General features: G+C 39.9%; 1 pseudogene; it reads left to right on the top strand.

The window, feature by feature from the left end:
• The first annotated feature begins 10,542 nt into the window (after positions 1-10,542).
• Positions 10,543-11,550, top strand: LOC137772006 (olfactory receptor 51I2-like; annotated as a pseudogene).
• Positions 11,551-19,299: the final 7,749 nt, after the last annotated feature.

Here is a 19,299-nt window from a genome sequence, read left to right as displayed (position 1 = left end):
AAGAAACAAAGGGGTGCTCATGCTCTGCAAAAGTGGAGATTCAGGTATTAGGCCTCACCCCAAATAATGAGGTCAGGAGCCTCATTTTATGAGATTGAACCACCTATGTCTCTCCTCACAACTTCCATCCTCTTTTATTTTCCTGTGCATTACTCTACCTCAAATCATACCCTCCTGGCTATTGCCATATACCTAAGAGGATGACAATTTAATAAAGTGTGTATCTCGTGCTCCCAAATTCCTCACTGTTCACTGTAATACAATTTATTCACAGTCTATTGCTGTCTCCCCTACCCCTCCCTCTGCCCTAAGATTTTCACTATTTTAAAAGTAGTCCAAAGAGTTATATTCATAGCAACACTATTCACAATAGCCAAAAATGTGGAAATAACCCAAGTGTTCTTCAACATATGAATGGATAAACAAAATTAGTATATACATACAATGGAATATTATTCAGCCGTAAAAAAGAACAAAATAATGATACGTTCTACAACATGGATGAATCCTGAAAACATGATGCTAAGTGAAACAAGCTAGACACAAAATGACACATATTGTGTGATTCCACTTATATAAGGTACTAAAAATTCATTGAGACAGAAAGTAGAATAGAAGTTACCAGGGGCTAGGGGCAAGGGAGAATGAGGGGCTATTGTTTAATGGGTACTAAGTTTGGGATGATGAAAAAGTTCTAGAAATGGATAGTGGTGATGGTTGCACAACAATGTGAATATACTTAATCTCACTGTATTGTACACCTAAAAAAATTTGTTAGAATGGTAAATTTTATGTATGTTTTGCTATGATAAATAATTACCAAAGAAAGAATATAAAACATATCACCATCAATTTAATAACAAGAACATATTGAAATGATTGCATTTTGGATACACTGGGTTAAAGAAAATATATTATTAAGGTTTTTTTAAAAAGTATCCCAAAGAGGAAGATACTTAATCCCCATATTGAGAGGAGGGCAGATCCTTGGGCTGAGATTTAGGAGATCAGAACCCCTCTTCTGCCACTAAGCGGTGACCTTGTCTAAATCACATCACATCTCTTTGAACGAAGTTTGTAAACTTGATGATTAAATTAGATAAACTCTAAATCCCATCTCCATCCTAAATATTATGTGCTCTGAACATTAAGAAGCCAGGAACAATTCTAAAGGTCCTGCAAGTCTGAAGCTCTCCAGGGTCTCCTTGGGAACTGCTTTCTAACCCACATAAGAAAACCAGCCCCCTTCCCTGAGGTCACACATGCTATTTACCCAAACACAGTATTTATCAACTTGATCTCCTACTCCCTGATTCTGCCAATTATAGCTCTTTCCAAAAATCAAAACTTCTCTCAAAGACTGATGCTTTTCCACCCAGGAGATATTCATGGGCTCTCTGAAAGGAAGCCCCTTCAACAAAGAGAGCAAACCATTCTGACTCGTCAAGTCAATTCACTCCCTGTGAGGTTCGTTTCCCTCTTCTGTTTATTAGGAGCAACGATAGAATCGACCCCTCAGTGATTTTGTGAGGATTATGTGCAATTATCCATGCACAACGCTTAGTGCAATATTTAATACATAGTATGAACTCAATAAATGCTTATTATTATTATTATCATCATCATCAGGGAGGAGGTGGATAATAATTCCTGCCTCTCAGGGACATTGAGGGGATAGAAATGTGGATTTCCGCCTTGGGCAAGCAAGACACGCAGATTGTTTTAAACACTCATCTGATCACATTAGCCTGGGAGCTCGGAGTTTAGGACCTGGGCTTTTTTTCCTCTCTCTCTCTTACACCAGTACCAGGATTAAGATTGGGAGATGGGATAAAGGAAGGGAGTGTAGTAGATTGGGGAGGTGGGACTTAAATGGGATTCAAATTGGATTGAAATGACTGATTTTATGCACTACAGGAGGAAGATCAACAGAAAGGCCATAGTTTTCAAAGCTGTCCCTGGAAAATGTGATTGCATCCTAGAAGGTGACAAACTAAAGGGGAGTTAGGACCATTGCTTATTGCTTGTTCACACAGACCAGGGTCCTGGGAGAGTGTTTGCATTTTGTTTCCCAATGATCTGGAAGGGCTTCCAAGAGGAGGGCCTCTGGGTGCTTGGGGAGCTGAGCCAACTCGTAGAGGTAGTTCCAGGCAGCCCCTGCCATGAGAGACCTCTGGGTCTCAGGCAAGTGCTCACTGTAGTGAGAGTATCTTTCCCAGTGAAAAAGGGTCTCCAGGGACTGAGGACCATAAAAGCACTGCCTTGTTCCCAGCCATGTTTATGTTGGCCTGGACAGTGGACAGCACCAGTTTAGGTAGCCAATTCCCCATGAGAGCCAAAGTGTCTGAGGTTGCCCCATAAGCAGGACAGCTCCCATCACTCCCCAGTAATTGCATGTAGCCCCCATCTCTGAGCAGCACATCATTTATCTCACACTGGACTGACAAGAAATAAGGACAGAACATAAGTTTGTTTGTTTGTTTTGGGGGATAGAGATTTCCTCAGGCTTTTTTTATTATTAGAAGAAAAGATTTACTCTCAATACACATTTAGGACCAGAGATTACCAGAATCAACATATCTGAGATTCTTTCCAATAATGATCACCATGAATTCTCCCAACTGGTGCCAGAATTCATGTCCAATGTCTATTTTTTAACGTCATTTAACGTTAAACATTCGAGGATAAATTACAATGTTCTAGGCTCTGTAAAACAATGAAGAGGATACAAAAATAAACAACAGTGGATATTGTAGTGTATGTCAGATATTATCCAAAGGAAAAGAGATAACAAATGTTGGCAAGGATGTAGAGAAAAAGGAACATTTGTGCACTGTTAGTGGGACTGTAAATTGGTGCAGCCACTATGGAAAACAGTATGGAGATTACTCAAGAAATTAAAAATAAAAATGCCATAAGCAATCATTACCTCAAAGAGATATCTGCACTCCCATATTGATTGCAGCATTATTCACAATAGCCAATGTATGGAAACAACCTAAGTACCTGTCAGTGGATGACTGGATAGAGAAAATGTGATATACATGTATATTACATATACATATTATATATATATAATATATGGAATGTTACTCAGCCTTTACAAAGAAAGAAATCCTGACATTTGTGACAAGATGGATGAAACTGGAAGGAATTATGCTAAATGAAATAATTCAGACAGAGATAGACAAATAGGGCATATTATCACTTATATGTGGAATCAAGAAGAAAAAAAGTCAAACTCAAAGAAACAGAGAGTAGAAAGGTGGTTGTCAGAGGCTGGGGTTGGGGAGGTGCAAATAGGGAAACATTGGTAAAAGAATACAAACTCTTAGTTATAAGATGAGTAAGTTCTGAGGATCTAATGTATAACATGATGACTGTAGTTAATAATACTATATTGTATAATTGAAACGTGCTAAGAAGGTATAACTTAAGTGTTCTCAGCCAAAAAAAAAAAATTGATATTTGAGTTAATTTGTTAATTAACTGCATGGTGGGAATCCAATTCTTTCACAATGTATATGTATATATAATCATCACATTGTACATTTTAAATATATTGCAGTTTTATTTGTTAATTATATCTCAATACATTCATAAATTAACTCAAAGTCAATCACTGACCTAAATGTAAAATTTTTTAGATGAAAGCATAAATCCATAAAACTCTTAGAAAAACATAAAAGAAAATCTTCAGGATTTAGGGCAAAGCCTTCTTAGTCTTGACCAAAAACATAATTCATTTAAGGAAAAATTGATAAATTAAGCTTCACTAAAATTAAAAATTGCTGCTATGTCAAAGACTCAGTTAAAAGGCTAAAAAGACACTATACGGAGTGTGAGAATATGTATGCAAATTGCATATCCGAAAAAGGCCTAGTATGAAGCTTATAAAAAACTCTGAAAATTCAACTAGAAAAAAAACTAATTAAAAATTGGCAAAAAACATAAAGTGATATTTCGTGGGAAAAGATACCTAGATGCAAATAAACACATGAAAAGATGTTCAAAGTTATTAGCCAGTAGGAAATGAAAATTAAAACCATGGTGAGATATCAATACACATCTACTAGAATGGCTAACACTTTTTACAAATATGAAAACATCAAATGCTAGGGGAAATTGGGGAAATTGGATACTTAATACATTGCTGATGAAGTGTGAAATAGTGTAGCCAGCCATTCTGAAAAACATTTTGGTAGTTTCTAAAAAAACTAAACATGCAACTGACATATGGCTGAACATTTGCACTCTGGTATTTATCTCAGAGAAATGAATTATTTGCACTGAAAGCTTGTACACAAATGTTTATAGTAACTTTAAAATAATAGCCAAAAACTGGAAACAACACATATGTTCTTCAACAGGTGAATGGTTAAACAAAGAGTTTAACATGCCCTACAATACTGTTCAGCACTTAAAAAGAATAAACTATTGAAGATGATGGAATAGGAAGAAGACCCTGAGCTTACTTCTTCCCATGGGTAGACCAAAATTACAACTATTTACAGAGCAACTATTTATGAGAATGACCTGAGGACTAGCAGAAAAGATTTTCCACAACTAAAGATATAAAGAAGAAACCGCAATAAGATGGGTAGGAGGGGCAGAGACACAGTGTAGTCAAGACTCACACCCCTGGGAAGACAATGCACAAATAGAAGGATAATCACAATAGCAGAGGTTCTTCCCCCCCCCCCCAAAAATACCCAAGTCCTACATCAAGCTCTCCAGTTCAGGGGTCTTGCATCAGAAAGATGAAACCCTGGAACATCTAGCTTTGAAGGCCAGTGGGATTTGCATATGGAAGAGGTAGAGGGCTGTAGGAAACAGATACTCTGCTCTTAAAGAGCACACACAAAATCCCCATGCTCTGAGTCCCAGCAGAAATTAAGGAAATAATCCCACTTACAATTACATCAAAAAGAATAAAATAACCTAGGAATAAATCTAACCAAGGAAGTACAGTAACAGACCTTTACTTGGAAAACCATAAGACTGATGAAAGAAATTGAAGATGACAAACAAATGGAGATATATGTGTTCATGAATTGGAAGAATAAATATTGTTAAAATGGCTATATACCAAAGGCAACCTACAGATTCAACACAATTCCTATCAAAATGCCAGTGACATTTTTCACAGTACTAGAACAAATAATTCTAAAATTTGTATGCAAACACAAGAAAGACCCCCCAATAACTAAAAGAATCTTGAGAAAGAAGAACAAAGCTGGAGGTATCAGACGTCCTAATTTCAAACTACACTACAAAGCTACAGTAATCAAAACAGTATGGTACTGGCACAGAAACAGACACATAGATCATAGAACAAAATAGAGAGCCCAGAAATAAACCCACACTTAAATGGGCAATTAATCTATGACAAAGGAGGCAAGACTATACAATGGAGAAAAGACAGCCTCTTCAATAAATGGTGTTGGGAAAACTGGACAGCTGTATGCAAAAGAATCATACTGGACTACTTTCTCACACCATATACAAAAATAAACTCAAAATGGATTGAAGACTTAAATGTAAGACCTAAAACTATAAAATGTCTAGAAGAAACATAGGCAGTACACTCTTTGACATAAGTCTTAGGAATAATTTTTGGATATGTCTTTTCAGTCAAGAGCAACAAAAGCAAAAATAAACAAATAAAACTACATCAAACTAAAAAGCTTTCCTTTGTACATCAAAGGAAACTATCAACAAACTCAAAAGGCAGCCTACTTAATGGTGAGAAGATATTTGCAAATGATGTAACTGATAATGGGCTAATATCCAAAATATACAAAGAACTCATATACTCAACATAAAAACAAACAAACAAACAAACAACCTTATTAAAAAATGGGCAGAGAACCTGAATAAACAGTTTTCAAAAGAAATACAGATGGTCAACAGACACACGAAAAGATGCTCAACATCACTAATAATCAGGGAAAAGCAACTTGAAACCACAAAGAACTACCACTTAACACCAGTCAGAATGGCTATCAACAAAAACAACAAATAGCAACTGTTGACAAAGATGTGTAGAAAAGGGAATCCTCTTGCACTGTTGGTGGGAATGTAAATTGGTGCAGCCACTATGGAAAACAGTATGGGAGTTACTCAAAACATTAAAAATAAAATTACCAAATGATCCAGCAATTCCACTTCTGTGTTTTTATTCTGAAGAAAACAAAAACACTAATTTGAAAAGATGTATGCACCCCTATGTTCATTGCTGCATTATTTATAATAACCAAGACATGGAAGCAGCCTAAGTGTCCATTGATAAATGAATGGATAAAGAAGATGTGGGATATATATATATATACACATATATATATATGTATATGTATATATATATATATATATATATATATATATACAATGGAATATTACTCAGCCATAAAAAAGAATGAAGTCTTGCCATTTGCAATAACATGGGTGGACCTGGAGGATATCATGCTAAGTGAAATAGTCATACAGAAAAAGACAAATACTATATAACTTCACTTATATGTGAAATCTAAAAAACAAAACAAACAAACAGAAACAGAGTCATAGATACAGAGAACAAACTGGTGCTTGCCAGAGTGGAGAGGCGTGGAGGGATGAGTGAAATAAGTAAGAGAGATTAAGAGGTATAAACTTCTAGTTATAAAATAAATAAGCCATGAGGATGTCATGTACAGCATAGGGAATATAGTCAGTAATACTGCAATAACATTGTACGGTGACAGATGGTAACTAGATTTATCATGGTGATCATTTTGTAATGTATAAAAATATCGAATCACTATGTCAGACATCGAAACTAATACAATATTGTAAATCAATTATGCTTCAATTTTAAAAAGGCATGAACTATTAATACATGGAATAAGCTGGATAAATCTCCAAATAATTATGCTGAGTGGGAAAAAAATCCCAAAAGATTATATACTGTATCACTTCATTTATATAACAATCTTGCATTGACAAAATTATAGAGATAAAAAACACACTAGTGATTGCTAGGGATTAAAAAGGGGATGGGGAAGGAGGGAAGTAGGAGAGGCCATAAAAGAAAAAAATGAGGGAGCCTTGTGATGATGGAAATTTTAAGTATCATGACTGTAGCAATGCCGATATCCTTATTTTGATATTGTACTATTGTTTTGCAAGATATTAATTTGGGGGGAATTGAGTGAAAGATACATGGGATCTCTGTATTAAGTCTTACAACTACTTATGAATCTACAACTGCTCAAAAAGATTTTTAAAAAAATCTTAAAGTATCTCAGGTTCTGCTATGGCATTCAGAATTTTTTGCTGTAAGTGACGGGCAGCCAACAAAGAAGTGGTTAAAAGGATGGAGATGGGGTTGACATGAAACACACACGCTTTAGAATGGTCTCTCTGACAGGGTGTGGCTGTAGGAGTGGAAGCAGGTAAGAGAGCAGATGGGCTGGCTAAGACTCTTAGAGATGGCACACTTGATGGCCTTTGTTTCTCACTGTGAAGTTAGGAGCAGTAACAAATTAGCTACTGAGAGTAAGATGGCAGGTTGGATAAACAGCTTGAGAAGAATGGTGACAATTTAAAAACTGAAAGGAAAATTATGGAGTACTGCTATAGTCTCAGCTCAGGCTAATGACCATGACTTTGGACGTAAGATTTCAAAGTTGAGTAATTTTTCCTAAGTTTACTGATCACCTCTGGAGGAGAAAGGGAGACAGACTGGGCCCAGTTCAGGTGGGAGAGGGCAGCCAAAATCAAAGAGGAGAAAAGTCAAATGTGTTCATAGAAAGCAGCTCCAGGTGAATGACTGTAGTCCAAATTGATATAGGGAAAAGCTGAGGTCAGAGCTATTTTGGAGTAGAGCTCTCAAGAAAGTGAGAAAGAAGGGACATAGAACTTGTATGTGGTGAGAAACTGAGCAAGAAACAGAGAAGAACTTGAACCAGTTCTTTCTTTCTTTCTTTCTTTCTTTCTTTCTTTCTTTCTTTCTTTCTTTCTTTCTTTCTTTCTTTCTTTCTTTCTTCCTTCCTTCCTTCCTTCCTTCCTTCCTTCCTTCCTTCCTTCCTTCCTTCCTTCCTTCCTTCTTTCTTCTTTCTTTCTTTCTTTCTTTCTTTCTTTCTTTCTTTCTTTCTTTCTTTCTTTCTTTCTTTCTTTCTTTTCTTTCTTTCTTTATGGCTGTGTTGGGTCTTCGTTGCTGTGCGCGGGCTTCTCATTGTGGTGGCTTCTCTTGTTGCGGAGCACAGGCTCTAGGCACACGGGCTTCAGTAGCTGTGGCTCGAAGGCTCTAGAGCTCAGGCTCAGTAGTTGTGGCACACAGGCTTAGTTGCTCCACCGGCATGTGGGATCTTCCCCAGACCAGGACTCGAACCTGTGTCCCCTGCATTGGCAGGCGGATTCTTAACCACTGCGCCACCAGGGAAGCACTGAACCGGTTCTTAATGGCTCTGCAGTTCATATACTTTCCACAAAGTTCCCTCCTTTTTGAACCTGTTGGATTCAGCAGTTCAGCCCCAGGATAGGAGTGTGGGCAGAGTCTGTGCTAGCCCCAGTCTGGAGCTACAAGCCTAGAGTCATAGAGTCTGTCCCAGAATGAGACCTGAGAGTTTAGAACAGGGTCTGTGGACCTTTCAGAAGTCTGCCCTCTCCCCACTTGCTCTAGGAAGCCTTCCCTGATTCCCTCTGCCTGGGTTAGGCCAACACTACTAGGCTCCCAACACATCACTCCATAGCCCCCACCCTCTACAAAAACTGGCTGCTCCTGCCAGATTCATCCTGGGGCCTGGCTAAGAGGAGGCTGTCTTCAGGAATATTGTCTTGGAAGGGTTTCAAATGCAAACGGGCTGTTGAAGCTGATAGTCTTTGAAGATCATTTAAACTTGGTGGGGTATTGTAGAATCTATGAGTCTGTCTCATTTTCCCCCTTATTGTTTGGTTCCTCCAACCACTTCCTGGTTCCAAAAGCTAGCCCCAACTTGTTCACTCCTCAGGCATCTGAGTGGAGTGACTCCTCTGTGGCTCAGGCCTGGCCTTCCCTGGAGATAGGCACTGCAGCTAAACATCTCAAAGACATCCTGGGCTCTTGCAGGATGCGGAGTGGCAGAACAGCTGGGGACAACAGCCAGGTTGAGTAACCTGGGCCCTCAACACACCCTCTTCTCCACTTCCAGGATGGGTGACCACCAGCACCTCACCCTCCACCATCCAGGGGGAGGTAACAGTGGGAAAGGTCTGGAAGTCAGGCAGAAGAAAGAGAAATAACCAGTCTTGAACAATAGGAGACAGTAGTGCCATCTTGAGAAGAGGGTCTCAAGGAGGCTACCTTCCTGAGGGTCAGGAAGCTTACAACTCAGAGAAGAAGTGGAATCCAAGTCCACATTTCCAGGGAGAGCTGTCCTCGTAGTCTCTGCAGAGAGGGAGTAGATGAGGGGAAGTGTCAAGTTCTCTCGGCATCTGATATTCATTTTCCTTATTTATTATCAACCCATTTTATACTCTAATATCAAAAAAATTAATTTGGTTGATGATTTCTTTTTTTTTCTTTTCTTTTTTTTCATGATTTCTTTATTTCAAAAAATTTTATAAAGAATTTTCCTCTCTCTTTTGAATAATTCCTTATCTCTAAGAGTATTTTTACATATCTTTAACTTGTCTTATCCCTTATAATTGTTTACAAAATATGTCTGCAGAAGTTCTGTGTTGGAACTTCTCTGTTTGTTATTTGTTTTTGAATGGAGTGAGTTCCATCCGGTTTGGATATGTGCTTAGAAATAGTGTCTGAGAGAGAAGGGATGGAGGACTCCAGAACTACACTGTCAGCAACTTTACTTCACTGTATTTTCTTTAAAAGGCTTCGACCAGAATATGCACAATCCTCTGCTCCAGAGGCACAATGCTTGTCACCTTCCTAAAATAAAGAAAAAAAGAGAGGTCAGTCCTACTTTCAGAGTGAGTTGATTATGTTGGCTAGATATGACATAACTGTCGACCCCAGGATTCAGACTAAAGCTCCTTGTAGTTCTCTGACCTATTTTTGGTGGATTTTTTCATCTCTGCTAAAAGATATTTGTGAGGCTGTTTCCCTTACATTCTTTTATTAACCTACCTTTAAAGAGTTTTTTGTTTGCTTATTTACTTGTTTTGTTTTGTATCGAGATTTAAAGGAAAATCCAAGAAAAACAGTTATAATAAGCCCATGCTGTCAACCCTTCAGGCTTCCACAGTATGTTTGCAATTTATTTCCATGAGGCCACTGCTTCTTGTTTAAAAATAGAGTGTTTTTTATTAGACTCTTTACGATCATCTCACATTTTTAAAGAAAGCACTGCTTTCTTCAATATGTGAAGAGATCAGCATTTCACATATGAAATGCTACTTTTGTAGTCTGTGGGTTTAAATTATACTTATTCTCTAGTTTTCTTTTAGATGGAGTACATTTTTCAATCTCTTTCACATTTCATATTTGCTGTTGTGTGTGAACCCATGTCACCTAATATCAGAGCTGGTGTTTTTCCAATGTTTTTGTCTTGTCTTATTTTTCTGCCCAGATAGAAGAGGTCCCCTCTTTCTGAAGAACTCATCTGTGCCCCAAGGATGCTCCCTTCCCGGTCCTTTGCCAACATCTCCTTCTTCCAGCCACCTGCTTTCCTAATGATTGGCGTCAGGGCTGGAGGCCATTCACGGCTGGATCTCCATCCCCTTCTCCCCCATGTACACTGCGGCCCTCACTGGAAACTAGCTGATCCTCTCGGCTGTGAGGAGGACCCCCAGCCTGTACCAGCCCATGTACTACTTCCTGTCCTTGCTGGCCCTCATCGGTGTGGGCCTCACCTTGTCCACAATGCCCACCATGCTGGCTGGGCTCTGGTTTGACCATCGGCTCATCAGCTTCAATGCCTGTCTGGGCCAGATGTTCTTCTTCCACTTCTTCTCTGGGGTGGAGTCCTCAGTGCTCCTGGCCATGTCTTTTGACTGCTTTGTGGCCATCTCCAACCCCCTGTGCTATGCAGCTGTCCTCACAAACAATGTCATCATCAGGATTGGGCTGGCCATTCTGGCCTGTGCTACCCTGTCTCTCTTCCCAGCGCCATTCCTACTTAAATGTCTGAACTTCTGCCCTAATAAGACCCTCTTATCCCATTCATTCTGTTTCCATCCTGATGTGATGAGAAGAACCTGTGCTGAAATCACCGTAAACATCCTCTATGGGTTCTATGTGGTACTGTCCCCTGGGGGCATAGATTCCCTGCTCATTGTCCTGTCCTACACTCTCATCCTGCCCACGGTCCTGGGGCTGGCCTCTCCCAGGGAGCGCATCAGGCCCTCAACACCTGTGTCTCCCATATCCTGGCCGTCTTTGTCTTCTTTATTCCAGGTATCACCATGTCCATGATCCACCATTTGGGGAGGCACCTGCCCCCCATTGTACGTGCCTTTGTTGCTTATGTGTACCTGTTGGTGCCCCCTGTGCTCAACCCCATCATCTACAGTGTCAAGTCCAAGCCCATCAGGGAGGCCATGCTCAGGGTCCTGAGGGGGAAAGGTCAAAGTTGATGATGCAGGATGCCTGCAGGATTGGGGCCCTGAAAAGAGTTTGGTAAATGAAAAAAATAAACTTCTGGATAGATCAAGTCCCACCCATAGCTTCGTTTTGGGCATCTGGGAAAAAAGGTGATAGATAATTATGAGAGACTTTCATTTATTTATTCTTTCATTTATTTCACATATATTTTCTCAATGCTAACTTTTTTCAGGTCCTATGCTAAGTACCAGGAACACAGAAATGATTTATAAATGGTCTTGCCCTTCAAACATCTCACCTTTGAATATATATGAAAAATACCCAAGGGGGACTTCCCTGGTGGCACAGCAGTTAAGAATCCGCCTGCCGATACAGGGGACATGGGTTCAATCCCTGGTCCAGGAAGATCCCACATGCCGCGGAGCAACTAAGCCTGTGCACCACAACTACTGAGCCTGCGCTCTAGAGCCCACAACTACTGAGCCTGCGCTCTAGAGCCCGCGAGCCACAATACTGAGCCCATGTGCCACAGCTACTGAAGCCTGCACGCCTAGAGCCTGTGCTCCGCAACAAGAGAAGCCACCGCAATGAGAAGCCCGGGCACCGCAATGAAGAGTAGCCTCTGCTCACCACAACTAGAGAAAGCCCGCAGGCAGCAACGAAGACCCAATGCAACCAAAAAAAAAAAAAAAAATAACCCAAATAGGAAAGTGTTTAATACAGTGTAATAAGCTCATTGTTAAAGGTTTGTGCAGAATTCTGGGTAAGCAGAGGAGCAAGTTATTTACCTCAGTGTGCTTTGGCTTTCTCTACAATGGGAATATTCTAGTGTCTATCTTATAATGTTGTTATATGGCTCAAAGTATGGAAAGTAATGTACAACGTATAGTAAATACCAATAAAAGTTTTCATTGTATTAATCACTCATTTATTCATCAGAACCAATGTTTGATCTCTGGCTAATTTCTGAGACCTCAGAAATGAACCAGACTCAAAGTTTTGCCTTTGAGAACCTCATAGCCTATTTGAGTAGAGAGAAAAATAAGTAGGCAACTATGATGACAAGTAATAAGTTATTGATGCAGGGTAAGCACAGGGATGTGTAAGAAAAAAAAAAAAACAGTAGAACTGTCCGGTTTATGAGTTTTCTGGAGGCTCTGCCTGGGTTAGATCCTTTGAAAAATAGAGTATATTATGCAGATGCGGGAATACGGAGTAGTTTGGGGCAAGTGGAGAAAGAGTAGGAGAGGATACTGCAAATGGAGGAAACAGTAAGTTTGCTTTCTTGGAAGAACAAATGGTTTAGTGCGATTAGAGAAGAGAAGTGGCAAAAGATGAGGCTGGAGTAGAAGGCAGGGCTGTTAAAAATATAGTATATGCGAAGGGAGTTGGGTCTCTTCCTGGGTACAAGTATGGTGCTGCTTCCAGTGGGTCATGTTCCACTCTAAAGAGCAAATGGGATTTTGAAGTGAGATCTTAAAGAGATCTTTGTACGTTTATACAGCACTTACTATCTTCGACTTTATATTCTAGTAATAATGAAATTACAGTGACTCCCATATCAAGGATTTTTTTTTTTCTTATTTGTCTCCTAGAAGTACAGGCCCAGCAGAGAATTTGTGCTTGGTGATGATTTGCCAAAGTGAATTTTCCAAAGACTAAGAGGGCAGAACCACACCCAGAAGAGAACTCAGTATTCTAGGTCTGCTGAAACTTTAGAGTTTTTTATTAAGTTGAAATAGGCTGTGAACAGATGGAAAGAATATTAGACTAGACATCAGAAGACTTAGATTCTAATACCGACCTTGATATTATTTTCTTCCCTGTGTTCTTTTGAAAAACACTTTCTCAAGTCAGAGTACTAGTTTCTGCATTTGAAAAATGGGGATAATAATACTTCCTTCATTCTACCACAAGAGGGATAAGATAGTAAAATGAGGAAAAGAAATAACAAGGTTCTCTTTCTTGAAATCCAAAATAAACTAAAGTACATTTCTTTAAGCAAATATAGTTCCTAAAGTTTCATTTCTTCCCCTATTTTTTATAGTTTGTGATGAAATTTAAAGAAAATATCCCCATGACCACTGGTCAAAGTTTGGGAGACTACTCTTAGACAGAGGAAATCAAGGTGGATAAAAGAGGAAAATTGAGAAGTTAAATGGCACGCAGTTTGGAAAATGTCTTCTTCCTAAAGTCTAAAACTCTTAGGACTGTACATAAGACTCTTAGGTTGATTTCTCCCAGAAGCAAATTTTGAGACAAGACTTAATTACAAGTAGTTTATTCGAGAGGTTTCTCCAGGAAGTATTGTTAAAATAGAGAGAGAGGGAAGTAAGAAAACCAGTAAGGGTGAGTGATTGAACGTGTTACCTGTGTGAATAAATGGAGTGAAAACTCAAGGAGTAATTTGGAAACACAGTGTAGACTATGTTTCAGAGTTATCACCACTGTGGAGCCAGGAAGGTGAGATATTTACTCTCCATTTGTCATTGGCTGAGAGCTGCTTCCTAGCACTTCATGTCTGCCCCTGTGTGATGGAAAGAAACCCTCCAAGTGGGGACTCATAATTGGGATGCAGGAGGATGCTGTCGGGATAGAAAAGGGAGTGCTGAGGGTTATGGGAGGGGTACACGGTGTACACCACACTCTTCACCTGACATGACTCTGATCACAGCTTTACACTAAGTTAACTGCATCCATCACTCATCCTTCATGGTGGTGGCAATTTCAGAAAGAAAAAGAAAGGAAAAAGATTTACAACTAACGTATAGAGGAACAATCTAGAGGTCCCATTACTCTGACTGGTCCCAAGGTAAAATTAATATTCATAATTTCCCTCCTTTACCACCCATTCTAGATTCCACCCTTTCATGGTCAGAATTCTGCAGGTTCAGTCTACTTACCCAACAGCAAGCAACCCAGACCTTTTCCTTAAGGAAGGCGCCACCTTTATAAGCAATTTATTTGTGTTGGTCTCTAATGTTAACAAGTCAGACATTCAGCAGCGGCAGTAACTAGATTTGCCTTGGGGAAAGTGAGTTTATTTCATTGGACTGTAGCTTACCTCCATCTCTGTCACCCTGGTCACTCAGTTCAAGGGCCCATCATGCAGGCACTGGGGTGAGGAGGGACAGAAGCTTGTTGGGCACTGGACGTGTCATCCCGTCATCTTGTTTACCTGGTTGTTCAGCGCTTCCTTTAGGATGGAGACTCTCTGGTGAGCATTAATGTGAGACAGAGATTTTCACATTTTAGTTACATTCTCATATAGCCATTCACATATCTTCCCCAGACTTTTTTGTTTTCGGTCTTCCAATATTTCTTCTTCCAGGCCTCCTCACTATTCTTCAGGACCACCTCTGAATAAAACTGTAGTGAGGCAGCATTATTTGTTTTACTTCTACCTACATATTAAGCCACTCCAGCCGTGAATCAGGCCCAGCTTACTTCCTCCTCCATCAGTTAGACATAGGGAAATCCCCATGAGACTGTAGGTACAGCTGAGGAAGAGGCATTGATGCAAAAGAGACAGGTGACAGGAAGTCTAGGCCACCTGTTTATGTGACTCACTTGTGTCTGCTAAACTTGTACCAGTATAATTCATAGTACTGTCTGTACTCACCCTTATGACATGGGTAGGCCTGACAATAGCCATATAAAATAGGCAATATTAGTCACATAGTCACTTGATGTCCCATGATCAAGTGTTTAATTCCTATTAGGGTCCAGTAACATTCCTATATTTGTCTTTTGAACAGAAAGGACTCTGCTGGAGACAGCACGGCCTTGCTCCAGAATCCTAGGAGTCTGTGCTGCACCTCTCCTATTAGGGCTTTATGGAGACTTCACACATATTTATCTACCGCAGATACAACAGGCATCATGGTTTTACCAAGTTATATGGCCCAAGTGACATAGATTCTTGCATCACAGACTAAACCTGCTGCAAAGCCCTCTCTTGTTCTTGGCCCTCTCAAAACTGACAGCCTGCTACACACCTGTTGAATTATTCCTAAGTGTATATGTGCCCTCTCTAAAATCCAAGGAAGACTAACAGGTGCTGTGCCTCTTTGCTGACAGTAGGAAGGACAAGGTGCAATAACGTGCCCTTTACCTTGGAGAAGGTATGCTGACAGGACACAGAACACTAAACCTATAAGAACTTCACTGATGTGTCAGGTGGCCTAATATTTGAGGACTTTACCTCCCACTCTGTGATGTGCGTATGTCTTACCAGGGTATTCAGAGTACTTACCACTTCCTGGTTTCCAAAACCTTGGTTAGTTATCTCAATATCTATGTCCAAACATCATGTTCCTTCAGTTCTTGAAAGCCCTTTTGGTGAAAAGCATCTTTCCTTCTGTGACATAGCCATTGCTTCTTTTCTCATGACCTACTGAGTGTTCCATCTAGCTATTAGTCACAAGTAGTCTCACCCCCATGTTGACTAACTCTGCCTCTTTCCAGCAAATAGAAAGATACTCTTTTTAAAAATGAGGTGAACAGTATAGATGGGTCACTGAAGCATGTCAGTGAACCTTTTGAAAGCATGTCTTAGAGAGGGCTGGGCTAGATAACCAAAGAGTCTCTACATTCCAGAGAGTCCTGATGGCTTATGGCTCTAATCTCCCTGGGTTTTCTTTTCTCCTGAGAGCTCCCTTTAGCCTCCTCCATCTTCCTTACCCTCTCATCACATGCTCCCATCCCAGGGGTGAAGCTCAACAGAGAGTAATTTCTCTGTGACACAAAGCCTGATGTCCCTGGAGATGGGCTGCATTTCCCTGCAGCAGCATAAAAGGGGAGTGTCTTGGCTGCAGGGTCTTCCTGGGCTTCTATAGGATATGGTACAACAAAACAGCCTGGGGAAGCAGCCAGGATGAGTAGCCAGGGCAGAGACTCAGACCCTTCTCTATGCCCAGAGTCCTGGAGGGCACCTCTTTTACCTCCTCCTCTCGTCCTCCAAAATAAGAGTCAAATAGAAATAAATGACCTAAGGCAGAGGTAGCAGAGAAATACGGAGACAGGGGGTATTGTGTATCCTCAGTGGTAGTTTCATATTCTGCATAAGGGAGCGATCAAGGGGAATCTCTTGCTGAGGCTTCTGATTAGCTCAGAGAAGGGCTCAGAGTCCCAGACTCTATTTCTAAGAACGACGCCTATATTGATGCTCTGAATTGGTAATGGTTAAGGATACAAAATCCCTTCTGGGCTGCCATTCTAGAAAAATAGAAATGTTCATGCTTGGCAATACACAAGCATAGTCTGCAAATCGCTCTAGTAAAATTTTCATTCATTCATTCATTCATCAAAACAACCAAATTCCCAAGATATACCATACATTGTGCTGAATGGAACCTTATCAATATAAATCAGAATTACTGCTCTTGGGAAGCTCAAGCTAGCTGAGAGGAGAGAGAAATCAGAAATTACCATGTAAATGACTGAATGATTGAATGGGGTTTCTAAGAGACATGAATGAACAAACAGCAGGGAAGAAAAAAATGGTTGGGCATGGGGGAGGGTTGTTTAGCAAAAACAAAAGGTTAGGAGCACGAAAACCTTAGGGGAAGGGTATTCAGAGGAGGGGAAAAAAACAGAATAAAGTAAAGAGGTGGGAAAGTAAAAAATAACTCTATTTCAGGAACACTGGATCTTGCAATCATAGAATGCCAGAATTAGAAAGACGGATAATCTAGCCCCGTTCCCTTTTACAGATGAGGAAATTGAGCGCCATAAGGAGAAACTGACAAATTTTTAGTAAGCCTGGCACCAGGGTGCAATCTGTGACAAACAGATTTGGAAGGACAAGGTATTTTGTGGCAAACAGAACCAAGATTAGATCATTTTACGCTCTCTCCTCACTAGACACTTGACTTCTCCAAGCCTCAGTGTATTCACTGATATACATGGAGAAAGGTCTATCTCACGATGTTGTTTCAGAGTTGAGGGAATTCATTGTTCATCAAAACTTGACTAATTTCTAATATGTGTCTTATATAACCAGCACAACTCAATGATACAGTGGCATAGCTGGGTCCAGAAATCGCTTCTCTAATTCTCTACATTAAAATACGTTGAAATGCATCTTATCTGTTTCATGCTGTATGATAGTTTTACTCCAGCAATTACAAACCATGGAGAGAAAACCAAGGGTCTCTGCCCTTGCAGTTGCCCCAGAGATGCTAGAGCCTTGAAGGAATGTACATCCAAGTGACAGTACAGAGCTTCAGCTGAATGTGCTGATGGACTGGCTTAGAGAATGATTAAGAAGTTCAGTGGAGCAGGGATATGCCAATCTCAATGTGGTGCCTTAGGAAAACTGAGCTGATTAAAGCACTTCGAGAAATCTGCAAGAGGAGGGAAGTGGTGGTGTATGTAGAGAGAAATGATACCAGCCAAGCAGCCACCCTAAGAAACCATAAGAGAAATGATGAGATTATGAACAATTGAATTAGGGGCTGAAAAATGGGAAGGAGAGCACAGATGTAAGGCATATTGGGTAGATAGAATGAGTTGATGAAAAGATATCCATTAGCTTTAATTCTATGCAGATCATCCAATGGTAAGATTGTAAGTACACATATGTCTGTGAGAGCCCCCATCACACTTCTCAAAGCAGAGTATGGATAGACCCAAATACTTGAGATTCATTGTTGACCTGTTACGAATTCATTTTTTTAGACATTTAACCAAACACTTCATTGGAAATTTCTTCTGTGCCCAGTCATCCATAAATCAAATATGTTTCTGATTCTATGATGCATTATTGTCTGGGATAAGACCTCAACCACACTCCTCTTCAAAATCAACCACTGATCCTACTATCTGGAGGATAAGGAAACAGAAATTTTCTTTTACTCCTTCTCCTTTCATGAGTATGTAGATTTGATTATTGATTCTGTCGTTTATTTATTCAAACAAGCAAATATTTGAGAATCTGCTCTGTTCCAGGCACTGCACTATGCAAGAGTTATGCGTCAGCAAATAAAACCATGTGGCTGCTGTATTCATGGCCCATACAGTCTAGCAAGAGAGAACAAAAGATTTCAAGGAAAGAAGCAATCATAAAATTATAAAGTGTGTAGAATGGTATAAAGGAAACTAAGAATGTGTGGCGTGAGGATAATGGGTAGGGTATGTGGCTCTGGGCACCTCCTTAGTGAGGGTCATCCCAAATGGTCTCTGAGAAAATGATATTTAAGATCTAAAGACTGAGGAGCCAGCCATGAGAAAAGCAAAGAGAGGGATATTGGATGAACAGAAAAGCCCCAAAGAGAAGAAGTAACTTGGCTTTTTTAATAAACTGAAATAAGGTCAGTGTGGTTAAAGAATACTGAGCAAGCGGTAGTCCGTTATATGATAGGGGTGGAGAGTTAGGCAGATACAAGATGATAGGGGTTGGGAGGGATAAACTGGGAGATTGGCACTGACATATACACACTATTGTATATAAAATAGATAACTAATAAGAACCCTAATAGCACAGGGAACTCTACTCAATACTCTGTAATAGCCTATATGGGAAAAGAATCCAAAAAAAAAAAGAGTGGATATATGTATATGTATAACTGATTCACTTTGCTGTACACCTGAAACTAACACAATATTGTAAATCAACTATACTCCAATAAAAATTTTTTTTTAAAAATGATGGGTCATTATCATCATATGTTATCATATCACAAGCATTTTATCAGAGTGCACTGGGGAATGATTGAAGGGTTTTAAGCAGAGGAGTAAAGTAAACCAGTCTCTTCCCTGAACCTCAGTTACATCATCCC

This window comes from Eschrichtius robustus, chromosome 11 (genome assembly GCF_028021215.1).
Source record: "Eschrichtius robustus isolate mEscRob2 chromosome 11, mEscRob2.pri, whole genome shotgun sequence".
NCBI classification, from domain to species: Eukaryota; Metazoa; Chordata; class Mammalia; order Artiodactyla; family Eschrichtiidae; genus Eschrichtius; species Eschrichtius robustus.
Note: the sequence above shows the minus strand (reverse complement) of the source record. Positions and strands in the feature narration are given on the sequence as shown.